Source organism: Dryobates pubescens, chromosome 24 (assembly GCF_014839835.1).
Source record: "Dryobates pubescens isolate bDryPub1 chromosome 24, bDryPub1.pri, whole genome shotgun sequence".
NCBI classification, from domain to species: Eukaryota; Metazoa; Chordata; class Aves; order Piciformes; family Picidae; genus Dryobates; species Dryobates pubescens.
This window is the reverse complement of record NC_071635.1, coordinates 2,509,707-2,529,157: the sequence shown is the minus strand read 5'-3', so window position 1 is coordinate 2,529,157 and position 19,451 is coordinate 2,509,707. Positions and strand designations below refer to the sequence as shown.

At 56.9% G+C, this 19,451-nt stretch overlaps 1 protein-coding gene across 9 annotated transcripts in view; it reads left to right on the top strand.

The window, feature by feature from the left end:
* SLC4A4 (solute carrier family 4 member 4) overlaps positions 1–19,451 on the top strand; it is a 136,138-nt gene that overhangs the window by 58,929 nt on the left and 57,758 nt on the right. The gene's annotated exons all lie outside the window — the stretch shown is intronic.

Sequence of the window (19,451 nt, the reverse complement as noted above, 5' to 3'; positions counted from 1 at the left end):
TGCCCCCCAGGACCCCCTTGGCCTTCTTGGCCCCCAGGGCACATTGCTGCCCCATGCAGAACTCACTGCCCAGCAGGACTCCCAGGTCCTTCTCCTTGGGGCTGCTCTGCAGCAGATCCCCTCCCAGCCTGCACTGCTGCAGCTTATTCTTCCTTCCCAGGTGCAGGACTCTGCACTTCTCTTGGCTGAACCTCATTTGGTTCCTCTCTGCCCAGCTCTCAGCCTGTCCAAGCCTCTGAATGACCACACAGCCTTCAGGTGAATCAGCCAAGCTGATGGTTGATGGTTGGACTGCCCCTGGAGGTCTTTTCCAAGCCAAACAGCTGTGTGGTGGTGTGTCAGGTGAGGCAGCAGGCAGCACTGCTGGCAGCTCCAGGCACAGAGCCCCTCTTCCCCCCCTGCCCGCAGCTCCCCAGGCGCGCCGGCTGCTCCGGCTGCCGAGGGCTCTTCCTATCTTCCAAGCCCTCGGCTCTGGAGAGAGCAGCCCACATTCCCCTCTGACAAGAGGAATGCACAGCTTCTTCCCCAGAGCGCTGCACCTTCCCTGCTCCCCTCCCTTGCCAAATTCCTTGGCAAACCTGCCCGGACCCAGAGGAACTTTGATCCAGGAGGGCTGCGGCGGGGCCGGGGAGCAGAGCCTGCAGTGTTTTTCCGTTCCCGAGCAAGCACAAACCGTGGCACCAAGGGACAAAGCCGGGAGCTGGGGCACAGGGCAGCGGTGAGGAGAGGCAAGCCACGAACCCGAGGTCAGCTGTGGATGTAGAGAAGCCAAAGCCGTCGCTGCCCCGAGCCCAAACCGTCCTCCGGCTGCGCCCCTCGAAGCGCTCAGGGTTGTGCCCCTGTGCTGCTGAGGCTGTGCCTTCACTTCTGGGCTCAGGCCCTTCAGCCAGCTTTGCTGCCCTTCTCTGGGCACTCTCCAGCCTCTCACTGTCCTTCTTGGAGGGGTGGGCTCCAAACTGAACCCGGGATTAGCCTGCAGAAGAGGAGGCTCAGGGGAGACCTTCTTGCTCTCCACAACTCCCTGAAGGGAGGCTGTAGCCAGGTGAGGGTTGGTCTCTTCTGCCAGGCAGCCAGCACCAGAACAAGAGGACACAGTCTCAAGCTGTGCCAGGGGAGGTTTAGGCTGGAGGTGGGGAGAAAGTTCTTCCCAGAGAGAGAGATTGGCCACTGGGATGTGCTGCCCAGGGAGGTGGTGGAGTCCTCATCCCTGGAGGTGTTCAAGAGGGGATTGGATGTGGCACTTGGAGCCATGGTTTAGTTGATCAGATGGTGTTGGGTGGCAGGTTGGACTGGATGATCTCTGAGGTCTTTTCCAACCTTATTGATTCTATGATTCCAGGTGTGGCCACACCAGCATGCTGGGGTACAGGGGCCCCAGCAGCTCCCCACCCCTGCTGCCCACACTGCTGCTGATCCAGGCCAGGGTGCTGGTGGCCTTCCTGGCCACCAGAGCATGAAGCAGCCGTAGCCAAAAGGGTTGGCAGGCTGGCAGTGGCCACCAGCAGCTCCTGCTGGGTCTTTTCCAGCTCCATCAGCACATGGCCATGACCTGCCAGCAACAGGTGGGAGAAAGCCTGGCTCTGTGGTGGCTCAGGGAGAAGGTCAGCAACCGCATCACCACTCCTGAGGGGCACTCCAAGGTGCTCACCACCCTGACTTTTTCTCCAGAAAGGTCCCAGCTCATTAGGCTTCCCTTCTTCACAACCAGAGGGAGAAGCTAGGAGAACACTGAGTGTAGTGCCAGCGTCCCTGGCATGAAGGCAAGGGAAAAACCAAGGGGGAAGAGGACTCTGCTCCTCAGGAGTTAGGCTGGGAGAAGAAAAAAGCCCTTCTGGCTGAGTCTGCTTCGAAAGGCAGGCCAGGCTGAGCTATAGAGAGCACACTGGCAGCATTTCCAGGAAGAGCAAGCCCTGTCATCCTCCCAGGATCGTTTTACAGCAGCTCTGGCGAGGGCAGGAGCTCCCAGCAGAGCCACACTCTTAGAATACATAGAATACATAGAATACATAGAATACATAGAATACATAGAAAGCTTAGAATACATGGAAAGCTGCAGAGCTCCAGGGTCCTGCAGGGGGGTGGGCAGGAGGCAGGCAAACTCCTGCCCTGTTTGTGCTCCGCTTCTCCTGCTCGTCACAGGCAACTCCTCGGGGGGTGCTCAGCTCCTGGGCTGGGCAGGAAGCAAGCTGAGGGCAAGGTGGGAGGCCAGTGAGAACCTTTCCCACAAATACCACCTGGCAAAGCCCTGCTGCTTGCATCATCCCCCTAAGTGCTCCTGAAACCCAGCCTGCTCCCAGGTGTCCCCACGGAGAGGGAGCAGCTCCTGTTCTGCAGCCTATTGATAGCTGCAGGGAGCTGCAGCAGATGCTCAGCTTTAAATAGGGCTCTGAACCTCCCTCAGAGCAGCCAGGCTAAATATAAGCTTGGGGGTTAAATTTGGTCCTGGTGCTGTCCTGAATCCCAGAATGGGAGGGAGGGTTGGAAGGGAGCTGTGGAGATCATTGAGCCCTGCCAGAGCAGGGTCACCCAGGGCAGCTCTGCCAGGAACACATCCAGGTGGGTTGGGAAAGCTGCTAGAGAAGGAGACTCCACAGCAGCTGGCTGTGTTCCTGGGTGAGCTGCCCCAGGTGGCCCTGCTTTGCCAGGGAAGGGTGGGACTGAATGATCTCTGGAGGTCCCTTCCATCCCCTCCCATTCTGTGATTCTGAGAGGTGATCCTTTTGTGCTGCTGGCTCAGGTGGAGCACTCTGACCTGTCCTAACATCTTTGGGTGGACTTCTTGCTGTCTGTCCAGTGCTGGATGGATGGTGGATGGTGGATGTCCTGGGTGGATCATGGGACAGGCCAGGTTGCTGCAGTTGTTGGTTTTCCAATCAGGCTATGGAATTATTTAGTGCATTTTATGGGAAGAAGAGAGTTGGAGAGTGAGGGTTTGGTGCCCTGGCCCTGTGCTGCTCCCAGGCACCCAGCACCAGAACAAGAGGACACAGTCTCAAGCTGTGCCAGGGGAGGTTCAGGCTGGATGTTAGGAAGGAGTTCTTCCCAGCAAGAGAGATTGGCCATGGGGATGTGCTGCCCAGGGAGGTGGTGGAGTCCCCATCCCTGGAGGTGTTTAGGAAGAGCCTGGCTGAGGCCCTTGGTGCCATGGTTTAGTTGATCAGATGCTGCTGGGTGAGAGGTTGGACTGGATGATCTCAAAGGGCTTTTCCAGCCTGGTTAATACTGTTCTGTTCTAAGTGGTTTGAAATGTAGAATCACAGAGTTGTTCTGGTTGGAAAAGCCTTCTGAGATCATCCAGTCCAACCTTCACCCCACCACCACCATGGCCACCAAACCATGGCCCCAGCTGCCATGGCCACAGGTTTCCTGCACACCTCCAGGGCTGGGGACTCCACCACCTCCCTGGGCAGCCTCTTCCAACCCCTGACCACTCTTACAGCCAAGACATTTTTCCTCCTCTCCAACCTAAGCCTCCCCTGGCCTGCTGCTGGAATGCTGCAGTTGGTGTCCTGTGGTGGCCAGGCAGGAGCAGATGCCCACACCCCTGGCTGGTGTTACGTGAGCAGGGGAGCTGCCCTGGCCGTGGGCAGCGTCCGCAGGCAGAGCCTCTATTAATAGAGCAGGGGAGCAGCTGATTGCTGCAGTTACGTGAGTGCTGACTGGGGATTACGTGGGGAGGTGTCCTGGGGTGGCAGGAGATCTCCTCTGTGGGGGGTGTGTGGTGGCAGGAGAGCTGGCACTGCAGAAACTCTTCGCTCTGAGGCTGCTGGAAGGCTGCGACAGGTTGCGCGGGGAGGTGGCGGAGGCCCTGTCCCTGCAGCCACACAAGGGCAGGCTTGAGGGGTCCCTGGGCAGACCCTCATCTAGTTGGACTCCAGCACCTCCCTGGGCAGCCTCTTCCAGTCCCTGACCACCCTTGCTGGGAAGGAATTTTTGAGACCCTCAACCCAAGCTCTCACCCAGAGCTCACAGCCCCAGCAGTGCTGCTGCTGAGCCACTGCCACTGACCCACAGCCCTCAGCTCCACATCCACACCTCTGACAGCCCTCCAGGCATGGGGACTCCACCACCTCCCTGGGCAGCCTCTTCCCGTGCCTGACAACCCCTGCTGGGAAGAAATTTTCCCTCCTCTCCAACCTGAAGCTCTCCTGGCACAACCTGATGCTCTTTCCCCAACCCCCAGCTCAGGCAGCTGTAGAGGGCAAGGAGGGCTCCCCTCAGCCTCCTCTTCTCCAGGCTGTGGTTAAACTGTGTAAGGTCTTGTGCTGATGCTAACCAATTCAAGTGATGGCCAGGGGCTGGAGAACCTCTCCTGTGAAGAGAGGCTAAGAGAGATGGAGAAGAGAAGGCTGCAGGGAGACCTCAGAGCTGCATTCCAGTGTCTGAAGGGAACCTCCAGGCAGGCTGGGGAGGGACTGCTCAGAAGGGGCTGTGGGGATAGGATGAGGAGCAAGGGTTTGAAACTGGAGCTGGGCAGAGTTAGGCTGGAGATCAAGAGCAAGTTCTGCACCATGAGGGTGGGGAGACACTGGCACAGGCTGCCCAGGGAGGTGCTTGAGGCTCCATCCCTGCAGCCATCCAAGTGTGTCCCTGAGCAGCCTGCTCCAGCTGGAGCTGTCCCTGCTGCCTGCAGGGGGGTTGGCCAAGATGCCCTTTGGAGGTCCCTTCCACCCCAGTGCCATCTGTGCCTGTGTGGTTATGGAGAGCTTCATTGTGGAAAAGTTCTCATTGTTTTAGGGTGGCATTTCCCTGGGCATGGCTTGGCCAGCATGGCTTCGACTCCTCTCCTTGCCAGAGAGTGGGTTGGGTTGGAAGAGACCTTGAAGCTCATCCAGTCCCAACCCCCTGCCATGGGCAGGGACACCTCCCAGCAGCCCAGGCTGCTCAAGGCCTCATCCAACCTGGCCTTGAACACCTCCAGGGAGGGAGCATCTACAGCCTCCCCGGGCAGCTTATCTCAGAGTCCCTCTCCCCTTGTACTGAAGAGCTTCCTCATCTCCAGTCTAAACCTACTCCACAGCCTCCCTGGGCAACCTGTGCCAGTGTCTCCCCACCCTCCCTGGCAAGAATTTCTTCCTCCTCTCCAGTCTCAATCTGCCCTCTTCCAGCCTCAATCCCTCCCTCCAGCTGGGCGCTTTGCCCAGCGCCTCCTCGCCGTATCCTCGAGCCGCTCTGTGCCTGTGGGAAGCTGGATGTTGGGAAGGGGCTGAGTTGGATGGTTCAGCACATCTTGGGCCATCAAGTTGTTTTTTTCAGTGCCATGGCAGATGTGATCTGTTGTTAATCCCACCCCCCACCCCCCCCCCCCCAAATCCAACCCTGTGACTCCCCAGAGGACCTGAAGCCCTTTGTTGGGTTCTCTTTGCAGCCTTATTACGGACAAATTAAGGGAGGTGAGTGACAGGACTCTGAGGAGAGAGGAGAAGAAAATGAGCAATTAACATCTCTTGGGTATTACTGATGGCTTTTATGATTAGCTGGATTTTAAGGTATTAGCTGGAAAAATAACTCCTAATCCCTTATTAAAGATAAAAGGCAAGGCATTAAAAGGAGAAGGTTGTTTGGAGCCCTGAGAAGCACTGCAGCTATGTCTTGGCTCCAGCACCGAGCTAACCTTGAAAGCCTCTCATTCCAACCTTCCTCAGCTTAGTTCTCCTCCTCAGCAAGGGAATTTCTCGAGTTTCCCATGTGCTGGGAGGTGGTGGTGGAGGGGACAAGGAGACAAAGCCACCCTTGTCACACCGGCTGCCTGCCTGGCTCCGGGGCAGGGCCCTTTGGATCTCGCTCCAGACCCGGCGCCGGGACCTGAGCTGCCCAGGTGGCTCCTGCAGGGAGCCTTGGAGCCTCAGCTTCACCTTTCTGCTGGGAGAGCAGCTCCCCTGGGAGGCTCCTGTTGCTGCTCCCTGCCTTGTTGCCTTCACAGCAATGTCCATGGGGATGTCTAGCTGGTTTTGTGGCCCATCTAGCTGGATTCGTGGCCATCTAGCTGGTTTTGTAACCATCTAGCTGGTTTCACTATGTTCATCCAGCTGGTATTGTGGCCATCTAACTGGTTTCACAACCTTCCTCTCCCCTCTTCCTCTCCCCTCTTCCTCTCCCCTCTTCCTCTCCCCTCTTCCTCTCCCCTCTTCCTCTCCCCTCTTCCTCTCCCCTCTTCCTCTCCCCTCTTCCTCTCCCCTCTTCCTCTCCCCTCTTCCTCTCCCCTCTTCCTCTCCCCTCTTAGCTTATAAGCTCCTGCAGGCAACTTTGGCAATTAGGGGCTGCTGTAATTGCCTGCCACTTAATGTTTACAGCAAGGTTTTACAACTCATTTACATGGAGTTCACCCCCATGCTTTAGGGGTTAATTGGTCTTTTGTCATGCATTAAGTAGCTCGTTAATTATTAGCCAGCTTGGGAGGGGGGGAAAACCTAAGCAGGAGGTCAGCTTGAGGATGGCTTGGGCCCAGCAGAATGGCCTTGTGTAATTAGCACAAGGCACAGGGGGTGGATTTTTGTGTCAGCATTGACCTTCCAAAGGGCCAACCCCCCGGGCAGCCCCGCAGCAGGCAAGCCCTGGGGCAATGGTGGGTAGTGGTGAGGCCACAGCTCCAACACTGGGGTCGGTTTTGGGCACCCCTCACTTCAAGAAGGAACATCAAGAGGCTGGGGAACAGGGCTGGGGAGGAGCAGCTGAGGCAGCTGGGGTGGTTTGGTGTGGAGAAGAGGAGGCTGAGGGAGACCTCATTGCTCTCTACTGCTCCCTGAAAGGAGGTTGCAGTGAGGTGGGGACTGATCTCTTCTCCCTAGTCTCAGGGGTAGAAGGAGAGGCAATGGCCTGAATTGTGCCAGGGGAGGCTTAGGTTGGAGAGGAGGAACAATTTCTTTGCTGCCAGAGTGGTCAGGGGTTGGCACAGGCTGCCCAGGGAGGTGGTGGAGTCCCCAGCCCTGGAGGTGCTCAGGAAACCTGTGGCCATGGCACCTGGGGCCGTGGTTTGGTGGCCACGGTGGGCTTGGGTTGCTGGCTGGACTGGGTGACCTTGGAGGGCTTCTCCCACCCAAACAATTCTCTGCTTCTCTGGTGCTGTGTCCCAAGGTGCCTTTAAGACAGGCTCAGTGCCTTTCACCCCACCTCTGGAGAAGTTTCACACGGGGAAGCAAAACCTTTAATCCTCCTAATTGGCTCACTCTGAGGTGGTCCAGTTCACCCACTGCTTCTCAGGCTCCTGCTGCTAATGCTCCTAAATAATTCATTGCCCTCCTACTCCTTCTGTGCTTATTCTCCACTTTGGGGCTGAATCATCCTTAATGCTTCACCTTTTCTAGTTTTGCTCTGACCTAGGCTTGTGCTCTCCAGGCTTGTGTTGGACTCAGGCCTTCCTAAATGGCTCCTTGAAGTGGGGCTTGCCTCTTTATTCTGTTTCTTGGGGTTTGGGGTTTGTTTTTTTTGCTCTCCTTCCTGAGTGCTTTGGAGCCTCTTTGTTGCTTCAGTAAAAGCCTATCTCTGTGTGGCTCACTTTGCATTCCATAAGCAGGCTCCAAATGTGTCTCTAGACACCCAAACTCTCATATTTCAGGGGGAAAGAAAGGAGTTTGGTTTGTTTGAAGTCACTTTCTTCCTTCCTCACTTTTGGCAGTGGCCTTGCCTTGAGTGTTTTGATCTCAATTCCAGTCCAGTCAGTGACTGAAAGCTGGCCCATGCCGGGTTTTCCTGGGTAAATACACTGGATAATGACTCATCCTTCTCCTCCTCCTCCCACTCCATTCTTGCTTGTGCAGAGCTGGTTGGAGGCCTTTCCCCAAAGAGGAATTACTTTATCCTTGCATTTGCCTGGTTGAGCTACAGACATCTGCTTAAAGCAGTAAAACAGTCATTGGGGGTGTCTAGGAGGAGACTGGATGGGGTGCTTGGTGCCATGGTTTAGTTGATTGGGTGGTGTTGGGTGAGAGGTTGAACTGGATGATCTCTGAGGTCTTTGCCAACCTATTCTATTTCTGTTCTATTCTCTTTCTATTTAATTTCTATTCTCTTTCTATTTCATCTCTTTCATCTCTATTTCATCTCTATTGCTAGTTCTATATCTATTTCTCTATTCTCTTTCTAGTCTCTTTCTCTTTCCAGTCTCTTTCTAGTCTATTTCATTTCTATGTGATTTCCCTTCTCTTCTCCCTTCTCTTCTCCCTTCTCTTCTCCCTTCTCTTCTCCCTTCTCTTCTCCCTTCTCTTCTCCCTTCTCTTCTCCCTTCTCTTCTCCCTTCTCTTCTCCCTTCTCTTCTCCCTTCTCTTCTCCCTTCTCTTCTCCCTTCTCTTCTCCCTTCTCTTCTCCCTTCTCTTCTCCCTTCTCTTCTCCCTTCTCTTCTCCCTTCTCTTCTCCCTTCTCTTCTCCCTTCTCTTCTCCCTTCTCTTCTCCCTTCTCTTCTCCCTTCTCTTCTCCCTTCTCTTCTCCCTTCTCTTCTCCCTTCTCTTCTCCCTTCTCTTCTCCCTTCTCTTCTCCCTTCTCTTCTCCCTTCTCTTCTCCCTTCTCTTCTCCCTTCTCTTCTCCCTTCTCTTCTCCCTTCTCTTCTCCCTTCTCTTCTCCCTTCTCTTCTCCCTTCTCTTCTCCCTTCTCTTCTCCCTTCTCTTCTCCCTTCTCTTCTCCCTTCTCTTCTCCCTTCTCTTCTCCCTTCTCTTCTCCCTTCTCTTCTCCCTTCTCTTCTCCCTTCTCTTCTCCCTTCTCTTCTCCCTTCTCTTCTCCCTTCTCTTCTCCCTTCTCTTCTCCCTTCTCTTCTCCCTTCTCTTCTCCCTTCTCTTCTCCCTTCTCTTCTCCCTTCTCTTCTCCCTTCTCTTCTCCCTTCTCTTCTCCCTTCTCTTCTCCCTTCTCTTCTCCCTTCTCTTCTCCCTTCTCTTCTCCCTTCTCTTCTCCCTTCTCTTCTCCCTTCTCTTCTCCCTTCTCTTCTCCCTTCTCTTCTCCCTTCTCTTCTCCCTTCTCTTCTCCCTCATCATCCTGTCCTGTCCTACCCTATCCTGTCCTATCCTTCCCCAGCAGGATCATGTCCTGGGGAGGTTTGGTGCTGGTGTAGGAGGCAGGGGGGTTGAGTCTGTGAAGCCAAGAGAGAGAAGGAGGCAGAAGCTTGAACTCTGCTCGCCGTTGCAGGGGGAAACCAGTGAAGGGCAGGAGCTGCAGAAATGCCCCCAGGCCTTTGGGAACAAGTTGGCTGAGGAGCTTCTTTCTGGGGAGCCAGCTGGAGGGAGCGTGCGGCTGGCAGCCTGGAGCCGCTCCCAGCCTGGAGTTAACGGTGGCTAATTCTTAAAGGCAGGGCCGGGCCTGGGCTTTGTGCTTCTCTCTCAAAAGGGTCTTTTTGCCCCTGCAATGCCGTGGCAGGAGCCCTTTTCTGAGTTGTTGTGACTCGGGGAGAAGCAGAAAGTGCCCTCAGAGGAGCGAATTGTCCCCCGAAGGCTCTGCTTGGCCGCGCGGCTCGCGGCCAGTTCCGCCCGGGAAGAGCGAGCCGTGCCCGGGGGTGCCAAGAGGGGGAAGTGCCGAGGCCAGGCTTTTGTCAGGCTTCAAAAGAGGGAATGAAGTGCTGCCACCCCGAGCGTGGGGCGGGAGGGATGGCTGCCCTCAATGGAGCTGGCCCTGCTGCGGCAGGGGCGCACCGGCGGCCCCAGCCCGGAGCTCTGCTGGGGTGGTAAGCGCCCTGGCAGGCCACGTCCTGCTGCTCTGCCCCTCAATGGCAGCTTTGTCTGAGCTCCCAGGCTGGCCTTGCAGCTTTGCAGATAAGTGGCTGTTAACCTTTCAGAGCCAAAAGGGCCCTTTGCCACTCCATGGAGCTTTCCAGAAGGTGAGGGAGGGTAACAGCAAGAGAAGCTGGGGAGGGGGGCGGGGGGGTGGTGTGTTCAAAGCATCCCAAAGGAGGCTGCTGCCTTCTTCCTGCTGATAGCCAAGGTGAGGTGGCCAGCGATGCCCATCCTGTGGGCAAGGCAGTGGAGGAGTCAGAACTCCTTCCTTCAGCTCTCTCTCTTCACCTCTCTCTGCTTGTGAGCCTGGTGGGACCCTCTGGCATCTTATTCCTATGTGATGGGGGAAGCAGGGTGAGGCCAGGGGAGGCCACCAAGGTGATCCAAGGGCTGCAGCAGCTCTGCTGTGAGCACAGGCTGAGGGAGCTGGGGCTGTGCAGCCTGGAGAGGAGAAGGCTCCAGGGGGACCTTAGAGCTGCCTGCCAATAGCTGAAGGGATCCTGCAGGAAGGCTGCAGAGAGACTTTTCATGAGGATGTCTAGAGACAGGACAAGGGGGAATGGTTTGAAGCTGAGGGAGAGCAGGGTTGGACTGGAGCTGAGGAAGCTGTTCTTCATTATGAGGGTGCTGAGACTCTGGAGCAGGCTGCCCAGGGAGGCTGTGGCTGCCTTCTCCCTGGGGGTGTTCAAGGCCAGGCTGGATGAGACCTTGAGCAGCCCAGTCTGGTTGAGAGGTGTCCCTGGACATGGTGGGGAGGTAGTAGTAGATGATCTCTGAGGTCCCTTCCAACCTGAGCCATTCTGATTCTGTTGTGTCCCTGCCCATGGCAGGGGGTTGGAGTAGATGATCTCTGGGGTCCCATCCTATGGAATCCCCACCAGCAGCACCCTCTCTGAGCGTGGATTCTGCTCTCCTGGAGCAGTTGGGCTCCTGGCAGTGGCTGGGAGGGATAACAAGGCACTGGCCTCCCCCTGCCTGCAGTGCACAGAGGTATTTGGCAACCAGAAACCAGAGCAGGCAGAATGAAAAGAGCTGAAAGCAAAAAGTGTTGGATGCCAGAGACATTCAGTCCTCCTTGAAACGCTGCCTGGCAACGGAGGTGGACTCGGAGTCAGCCGGAGGCTCCTGCTGCAAGCACACAGGACCAGGGGCTTGGCACACACTGGGGCTCAGCTCACCCCAAGGAGGGCATGGAGCTGGAGCAGGTCCAGAGAAGGGCAACCAAGCTGGGGAAGGGTCTGGAGCACAGGGCTGGGGAGGAGCAGCTGAGGGAGCTGAGGGTGTTCAGCCTGGAGGAGAGGAGGCCGAGGGGAAGCCTCACTGCTTTGAACACCTCCAGGGAGGGGACAGCCACAGCCTCCCTGGGCAGCCTGTGCCAGAGTCTCCCCACCCTCACTGGCAACAATTTCTTCCTCATCTCCAGCCTCATCTCCCCTCTCCCAGCTCAAAGCCATTGTCCCTCCTCCTGTCACTCCCAGCCCATGTCAGAAGTCCCTCCCCAGCTCTCCTGGAGCCCCCTCAGGTCCTGCAAGGCCACTATGAGGTCTCCCCAGAGCCTTCTTTTCTGCAGGCTACACAAGACTCCCTTGGGCTTCAAGAGCTGCACAGCAGGCTAGGGGAGGTCCAAGGTGGTGGAGACCTCATTGCTCTCTACAGCTCCCTGAGAGGAGGCTGGAGCCAGGCGGGGGTTGGTCTCTTCTCCCTAGTCTCAGGTGATAGAAGGAGAGGCAATGGCCTGAAACTGTGCCAGGGGAGGGTTAGGTTGGAGAGGAGGGAAAATGTCTTTGCTGCCAGAGTGGTCAGGGGTTGGAAGAGGCTGCCCAGGGAGGTGGTGGAGTCCCCAGCCCTGGAGGTGCTCAGGAAACCTGTGGCCATGGTGGTGTTGGGTTGGTGGTTGGACTGGGATGATCTCAGAGGTCTCTTCCCAGCTGAATGACTGCAGCTGTGTAGGACTTTATGGAGCTGCAGGAGTCCAACTCCAAACTCCCCACTCCTGTGCTTGCCTGCCTTCCCCTCTGGGTCCTCTCTGTGCTGTCAGCTCCTCACCAAAAGAAGCCCTTCTAGAGAAGTGCTGAAGTGGTCAGAGCTGATGTGGAGATTGATTGAAGGGGACAAATAGACAACGATGAAACCCTGCTTGTGAGAAGAGCTTAATAGGCAGAAAATGGTCTCCTGCAGCCCCAGGGCTGGTTTGAAAGCACAGAGAGGGGAAGGGAAGTTTCCTCTTGGCATGACAAAAAAGCTTAAATTCAGTAAAAGAGCCCAGAGTTGTTCTGGCTGTGTCCTTAAAAATGTCACCATGGCCCCACCACCACCTCAGGATGGAGGGAGCAGTGTGCCCAGGGGGCCAAGGTGGCCATGGGCATCCTGGCCTGCATCAGGAACAGGGAGCAGGGAGGTCATTCTGCCCTGTGCTCAGCACTGCTGAGGCCACACCTGGAGTCCTGTGTCCAGTTCTGGGGCCCTCAGGTTAGGAAAGATGTTGAGGTGCTGGAAGGTGTCCAGAGAAGGGCAAGAAAGCTGGGGAGGGGTCTGGGGCACAGCCCTGGGAGGAGAGGCTGAGGGAGCTGGGGTTGCTTAGCCTGCAGAAGAGGAGGCTCAGGGGAGACCTTCTTGCTCTCTACAACTCCCTGAAGGGAGGTTGGAGCCAGCTGGGGGTTGGTCTCTTCTCCCAGGCAAGCAGCACCAGAACAAGAGGACACAGTCTCAAGCTGTGCCAGGGGAGGTTCAGGCTGGATGTTAGGAAGAAGTTCTTCCCAGCAAGAGAGATTGGCCCTGGGGATGTGCTGCCCAGGGAGGTGGTGGAGTCCCCATCCCTGGAGGTGTTTAAGAGGGGACTGGATGGGGTGCTTGGTGCCATGGTTGAGTTGATCAGATGGTGTTGGGTGAGAGGTTGCACTCCATGATCTCTGAGGTCTTTTCCAATCTTATTGATTCTATGATGCAAAAGTGAACCAAGAGGTTGGGCAGGACTGGATGATCTCCAGAGGCCTTTTCCAACCCCTCCCAGTCCCTGGTTCCTGGGCACTCTGTGCCATGCTCTGCTGGGAGCAGTGCTCCAGGAATGCTGAGAGGTTGTCCTCTGCCTGGGCTCAGCTCCCAGATGTCAGGGGTTGGAAAGGCCCTTTGGAGATCTTCAAGCTGTCCATGGAGCAGGAAGAGCTCCCTGAGGATGCCTTTCAGTGACTCTCTGTTTCAGGTGTGACTCTGTTGGGGTTAGTCCTTCAAGGAAGCTGATAAAGCCTCTGAGCCATCAAAGCCTTCCCTGCTTGCTCTCAGGGGGGGCTGTTAAGGCTCCTCTCACCTTCTCCCAGTCACATCTTCCCCTGGTCTTGTTGCAGAAGCTTTCCTCAGTTTCTGCCAAGCTGAGGAGCTGAACCAAGCCAGGTGGGTGCAGAGCAGGGACCTTCCCTGTGAAATCAGGGCAGTGGTGAGCTGTGGCCTTATCAGCCCCCTGCAATCAGCACTGGTCCAGCTCCCTGCTGCTCCTGATGACATCCCTGTTGTGAAAGGGGGTCACGGGGAGATAGTGAGTGGCCACAGTCTGCCCTGCAGCTGGAAGCTGGATGAGGGGAGAATCCCAGCTCCCCTGAGCTGCAGTGGCTGTTTTCAGAGCCACAGAAGTGTTGAGGTTGGAAGAGACCTTTGAGATCAGCAGTCCAACCTCTCACCCAGAGCTCACAGCCCCAACAGTGCTGCTGCTGAGCCACTGCCACTGACCCACAGCCCTCAGCTCCACATCCACACCTCTGACATCCCTCCAGGGATGGGGACTCCACCACCTCCCTGGGCAGCCTCTTCCAGTGCCTCACAACCCCTGCTGGGAAGGAATTGTTCCTCAGACCCAACCTGAAGCTCCCCTGGCACAACCTGAGGCTGTTTGCTCTGGTCCTGTCCCTTGTTGCCTGTGAGAGGAGCCCAACCCCCAGCTCACTGCAGCCTCCCCTCAGGCAGCTGTAGAGGGCAAGGAGGGCTCCCCTCAGCCTCCTCTTCTCCAGGCTGTGGTTAAACTGTGTAAGGTCTTGTGCTGATGCTAATCAATTCAAGTGATGGCCAGGGGCTGGAGAACCTCTCCTGTGAAGAGAGGCTAAGAGAGGTGGAGAAGAGAAGGCTGCAGGGAGACCTCAGAGCTGCATTCCAGTGTCTGAAGGGAACCTCCAGGCAGGCTGGGGAGGGACTGCTCAGAAGGGGCTGTGGGGATAGGATGAGGAGCAAGGGTTTGAAACTGGAGCTGGGCAGAGTTAGGCTGGAGATCAAGAGCAAGTTCTGCACCATGAGGGTGGGGAGACACTGGCACAGGCTGCCCAGGGAGGTGCTTGAGGCTCCATCCCTGCAGCCATCCAAGTGTGTCCCTGAGCAGCCTGCTCCAGCTGGAGCTGTCCCTGCTGCCTGCAGGGGGGTTGGCCAAGATGCCCTTTGGAGGTCCCTTCCACCCCAGTGCCATCTCTGACTCTGCTTTGGGTTACCAGGTTGATTTTGGAGCTGAGGTCAGCTAGACCAGAAGGAAAAGGAGGTTAAAGCTGTGATCAATGTGTCTGTGCAGGTCCTGTGCCTCACCAGCTCACTCTGACCTCAGATGGCTTTGAACCAAGTCTTGGCTGAGGGAGGGCACCCCCAGAAAGGCAGGGGAGGGTGATCATGTCCTGTGTGAACCTGGAAGGCACAGCTGGCCAAGAGCCTCCCTCCCTTGCCTGTGGCACCATGGGCTTTGAGAAGGATTCACACCAGGTAGCTGCTGATGCTCTCCAGAGTAAGAGAGAACTCTGAAGGTGACCTTGGCTGCCTGAAGCAGCTGCCTGAGGTGCAGGAGCCAAGGGGGGGTGTTTAGAAGTGTCACTGGGAGCAGCAGGTTGAGAAACCAGGGGCAAAACCCTGCTGATGAGTGGGGAAGGGGCTGTGGGGCATCAGCACAAGTGAGTCCCCTCCAGCCCAGGGCAGCATTGTCCAGCTTGACAGTGAGGGTGGGGAGACACTGGGACAGGTTGCCTGGGGAGGTCCTGGACTGGGGCAGGTTGCCTGGGGAGGTCCTGGACTGGGGCAGGTTGCCTGGGGAGGTCCTGGACTGGGACAGGTTGCCTGGGGAGGTCCTGGACTGGGGCAGGTTGCCTGGGGAGGTCCTGGGCTGGGGCAGGTTGCCCAGGCAGGCTGTGGATGTCCCCTCCCTGGAGTTGTTCAAGGCCAGGCTGGATGAGACCCTGAGCAAGCTGTGCTGGTGGGAAGTGTCCCTGCCCATGGCAGGGGGTTGGGACTGGCTGAGCTTGAAGGTCCCTTCCAACCCAAACCACTCCATGAATCTAATCATCTCCCAGGCAAGACAAGTGAGGAGGCACTTGGCAGTGTGCAGGGGGTGACTTTAGGATACTCAGTGATGCCACAAAGCCTCCTGGCATCTCCATGCATGGCAGGAGCTCTGCCAGCACTGAGCTGGGCAGGGCAGGTCCCAGCAGAGGCAGCCAGAGCAGGAGCTGGGCTGCTGTGGGGCTGGCCCTGCCAGCTGGTTGTGCCAGGACCTGTCTCTGGCTGTCTCTAAGCTCCCTGAGCTTTGCCTCTGCTGATGGAGATTGATTTTTGCCTTTGGGAACCCGAGGGGATGAGTTGTGCTCCTAATTGGCCTGGGCTGAACTAGGGCAAGCTGCTGATGCTCTCCTCTGGTGCCAGGGATGTGTTTTGTAAGCTGCCTGCGACTGAGCACAAGGGTGGGAAAGGGAAGAGGGGATGTGCAGAGGTGTCACTTAGAGAACCCCAGGCTGGACTGGGTGGGAAGGGACCTTCAGAGCTCCTCCAGTCCAACCTCCTGCAGCCAGCAGGGACACCTGCAGCTGGAGCAGCTTGCTCAGAGCCCCAGCCAGCCTCCCTTGGCATGGCTGCAGGATGAGCAGCTCGGGCCAGGGGCTCACCACCCTCAGTGTCAAACATTTCTTCCTTCTCTCTGGTCCAGGTCTCCCTCTTTGAGTTCCAGCCATCCCCCCTTGCCCTATCACAGCAGGCCCTGCTCAGAAGTCTGTCCCCAGCTTTCTGATCAACTCCTTGAAGCACTGAAAGGCCACCAGGAGTTCTCCCTGGAGCCTTCTCTTCTCCATGCCAAACAAGCCCAACTCTCTCAGCCTGGCCACACAGCAGGGAGGTTCCAGCCTTTGCATCATCATTGTGGCCTCCTCTGGACCTGCTCCACCATGCCTGGCATGGCCTTACCTCAAGGGAAGGGACCTTAGAGATCACCTACTGTGTCCAGTTCTGGGCTCCTCAGGTTAGGAAAGAGGTTGAGGTGCTGGAAGGTGTCCAGAGAAGGGCAGCAAAGCTGGGGAGGGGTCTGGAGCACAGCCCTGGGAGGAGAGGCTGAGGGAGCTGGGGTTGCTTAGCCTGCAGAAGAGGAGGCTCAGGGGAGACCTTCTTGCTCTCCACAACTCCCTGCAGGGAGGTTGTATCCAGGTGGGGGTTGGTCTCTTCTGCCAGGCACCCAGCACCAGAACAAGAGGACAGAGTCTCAAGCTGTGCCAGGGGAGGTTTAGGCTGGAGGTTAGGAAGAAGTTCTTCATAGAAAGAGAGATTGGCCACTGGAATGTGCTGCCCAGGGAGGCGGTGGAGTCATCACCCCGGAGGTGTTTAGGAAGAGCCTGGATGGGGTGCTTGGTGCCATGGGTTAGTGGATGAGATGGTGTTGGGTGAGAGGTTGGACTGGATGATCTTGAAGGTCTCTTCCAACCTGGTCTATCCTATCCTATCCTATCCTATCCTATCCTATCCTATCCTATCCTATCCTATCCTATCCTATCCCATTCTATCCCATCCCATCCTATCCTACTCTATCCCATCCCATCCCATCCTGCAATGATTCCAAAGCCTTCAGAGCAGCAGCAGCTGCAGCAGCACCTCCTGAGGCTGGTGGTGCTGGGTGCCAGCAGCTGCTGAGCTGCCAGGCCGGGGTAGCAGGGAAGGTGATGGTCACGGCCGGGGCAGGCTGGCGGCGGCGCTGCTCAAAGGTCGGCCAGAGGGAGGGCTGCAGAGTTCACCCTAACCCCCCCACCCCCCAGGCTAATTGCTCTGCTCCTCAGCTGTCCACCACTGAGCACACAGTGTTCAAGTCCAGAGATTAAGATGAAAATATGTTCCCCTTGCTAAGGAGAGGACATAAACAAGGCCAGCAACGCCCCATTAACCTACAGCCCCGCCGTAAAGAGCATGTGGCCGGGCCAGCCACGGGGGACCTGTGACCCAGCATGGGCCTTAATTAGGGTGTTGAACCTTATCAGCTGGCCTAAGTGCACCTAATAGCTAATTAGCCAACAAAAAAACCCACCCAAAACCAACAAAGGAGGAAGGGCAGCAAGGGTGATGTCTTGTGAGACCCCCACCCGCAGCGCTGTGCCCACTTCTGGGCTCCCCAACACAGGGAGCGGGTGGAGGAGGTCCAGAGGAGGCCACCAAGATGATCAGAGGGCTGGAGAACCTCCCCTGTGGGGGACAGGTTGGGAGGGCTGGGGCTGTTTCTGCCTGGAGTAGGCTCTGGGCAGACTTTAGAGCAGCCTTCCAGGACCTGAAGGGGCTGCAGGAGAGCTGGGGAGGGACTTTGGACAAGGGCTGGGAGTGACAGGATGAGGACAATGGCTTTGAGCTGGGAGAGGAGATTGAGGCTGGAGATGAGGAAGAAGTTGATGACAGTGAGGGTGAGGAGACACTGACACAGGTTGCCCAGGGAGGCTGTGGATGCCTCCTCCCTGGAGGTGTTCAAGGAGAGGTTGGATGAAGCCTTGAGCAGCCTGGGCTGGTGGGAGGTGTCCCTGCCCGTGGCAGGGGGTTGGAGCTGGATGCCCTCGCAGGCCACTTCCAAGCCAGCCCATGCTAGGGGTGTGTGTGTGCTGCATGCCCAGGTTTGTGTGTGCTGCCTCTCCTGATGCAACTCAGTGAGTCAAATGCTGGGAGTGGTTGTGGAATGCCCATCTGATGTGGGATCAAGCATCAGGGTAACAGCCTTCAAGTACCAAACCCACTTCAGAATGACTGCAGGGGGATCATTCACCCTGCCTGCAGCAGGGGCTCTGCAGTCCCTTCTCTGCCAGCCTCCTCCCTGCCCCAGCCCCTTGCTGAGCTCCACGTTGCTTTTTGAAGTCATCTGCTGTGGATTTCTTTGCTTTGATAGAGGAGCTCTATTTGAGGATGCTGAAGCCTGTTGAGAGCCCTCAGTGCAGGGGGCAGCTGCAGCAGACTCACAGAGTGGTTTAGGTTGGAAGGGACCTTAAAGATCAGCTGGTTCCAGCCTTCTCTGCCAGCCAGCAGTGGAGCTGTGCCTCCCTGGTGCTCAAGTGTGCTGGGTTTAGGGGAAGCTGCTGGCCCCAGGGGCTGCTTGGGGCTGACCCTGTGAAGCTGAGCTCCAATGTCAGCATTTTCAGGCTTCATCATTTCCACCCAGGTTTGTTTCAGACGTGGTTGAGGGGCAGGGCTTGAGTCCCAGCTTGCCTTTGGTAAGTGCAAGGACAGTTTGCATGCTGAAGGTTAGGTGTGGGCTTGCAGCTGTGTCTTGGAGCTGTGTCTTGGTGCTGCAAAGTGCATCTGCTACATCCAAGGCATCAGACACTCCCCATGGGATCCTGGGGGGCATTCAGAGGAGGGAGGTTCTCCTCCTCCTCTACTCTGACCTCAGCTGGAGTGTTGCATCCAGTTCTGGGCTCCCCAGTTGAAGAGGGACAGGGATCTGCTGGAGAGAGCCCAAGGGAGGGCTGCAAGGATGCTGAAGGGAGTACTGCATCCAGTTCTGGGCTCCCCAGTTCAAGAGGCACAGGGATCTGCTGGAGAGAGCCCAAGGGAGGGCTGCAAGGATGCTGAAGGGAGTACTGCATCCAGTTCTGGGCTCCCCAGTTCAAGAGGCACAGGGATCTGCTGGAGAGAGCCCAAAGGAGGGCTGCAAGGCTGCTGAAGGGACTGGATGCCTTTGGGTGTCAGGATGGTGGTCAGTGATGTGCTCAGGCTCTCATTTGCAGGGGTGTTTTGCTCCACCCAGCAGGGGTTTCTGCTCATCTTTTATTCTGGAGCCAGTGAACTTTGCTTGGGCCTTGATTTCCTTCACCTTAAACGAGCAAAGGAGCTTTGCTTGGGCCACAACAGGAGATGTTGAGCAGCTCTTGGGGCTGTTTGGTCTGGAGAAGAGAAGGCTGAGAGGGGATCTGATCAATGTCTATCCATAGCTGAGGGCTGGGGGGCAAGGGGAGGGGGCCAAGCTCTTTTGGGTGCTGCACAGGGATAACCATTGGATCCAAGCTTGAGCAGAGAAGGTTTCAGCTCAACATGAGGAGAAACTTCTGTGCTGTGAGGGTGACAGAGCCCTGGAGCAGGCTGCCCAAGGGGGTTGTGGACTCTCCTGCTCTAGAAGCCTTTCTAACCCCACCTGGATGCATTCCTGTGCAGCCTGCCCTGGGTGATGCTGCCCTGGCAGGGACTGGCTGACCTCTGGAGGTGCCTTCCAAGCTCTGCTGTTCTGTGCTGCTGTGATTTCCTTGGCCTTACCTGGGCAGCCGTCGTGGGCTGACATTTGCCCTCCCTCCCCCCCACCATTAAGCCTTCTCCCACCTTGTTGGGGTGTTTTTTTGTGGTGCCCTCAGTGCACTGGTGCCTGACCAAATGGGTTGAGTCACGTTCCCCAGGTCCAGATGAGACAACCCTTCTGTTAAACATTCCTGGGCAGCGCTCCTGGCAGGCCAATGGGAGCCTCAGCCTGCTTGGCAGGGGGGAAGGAAAAGCCCCCCAGCTATGGGATGCTTGTGACAG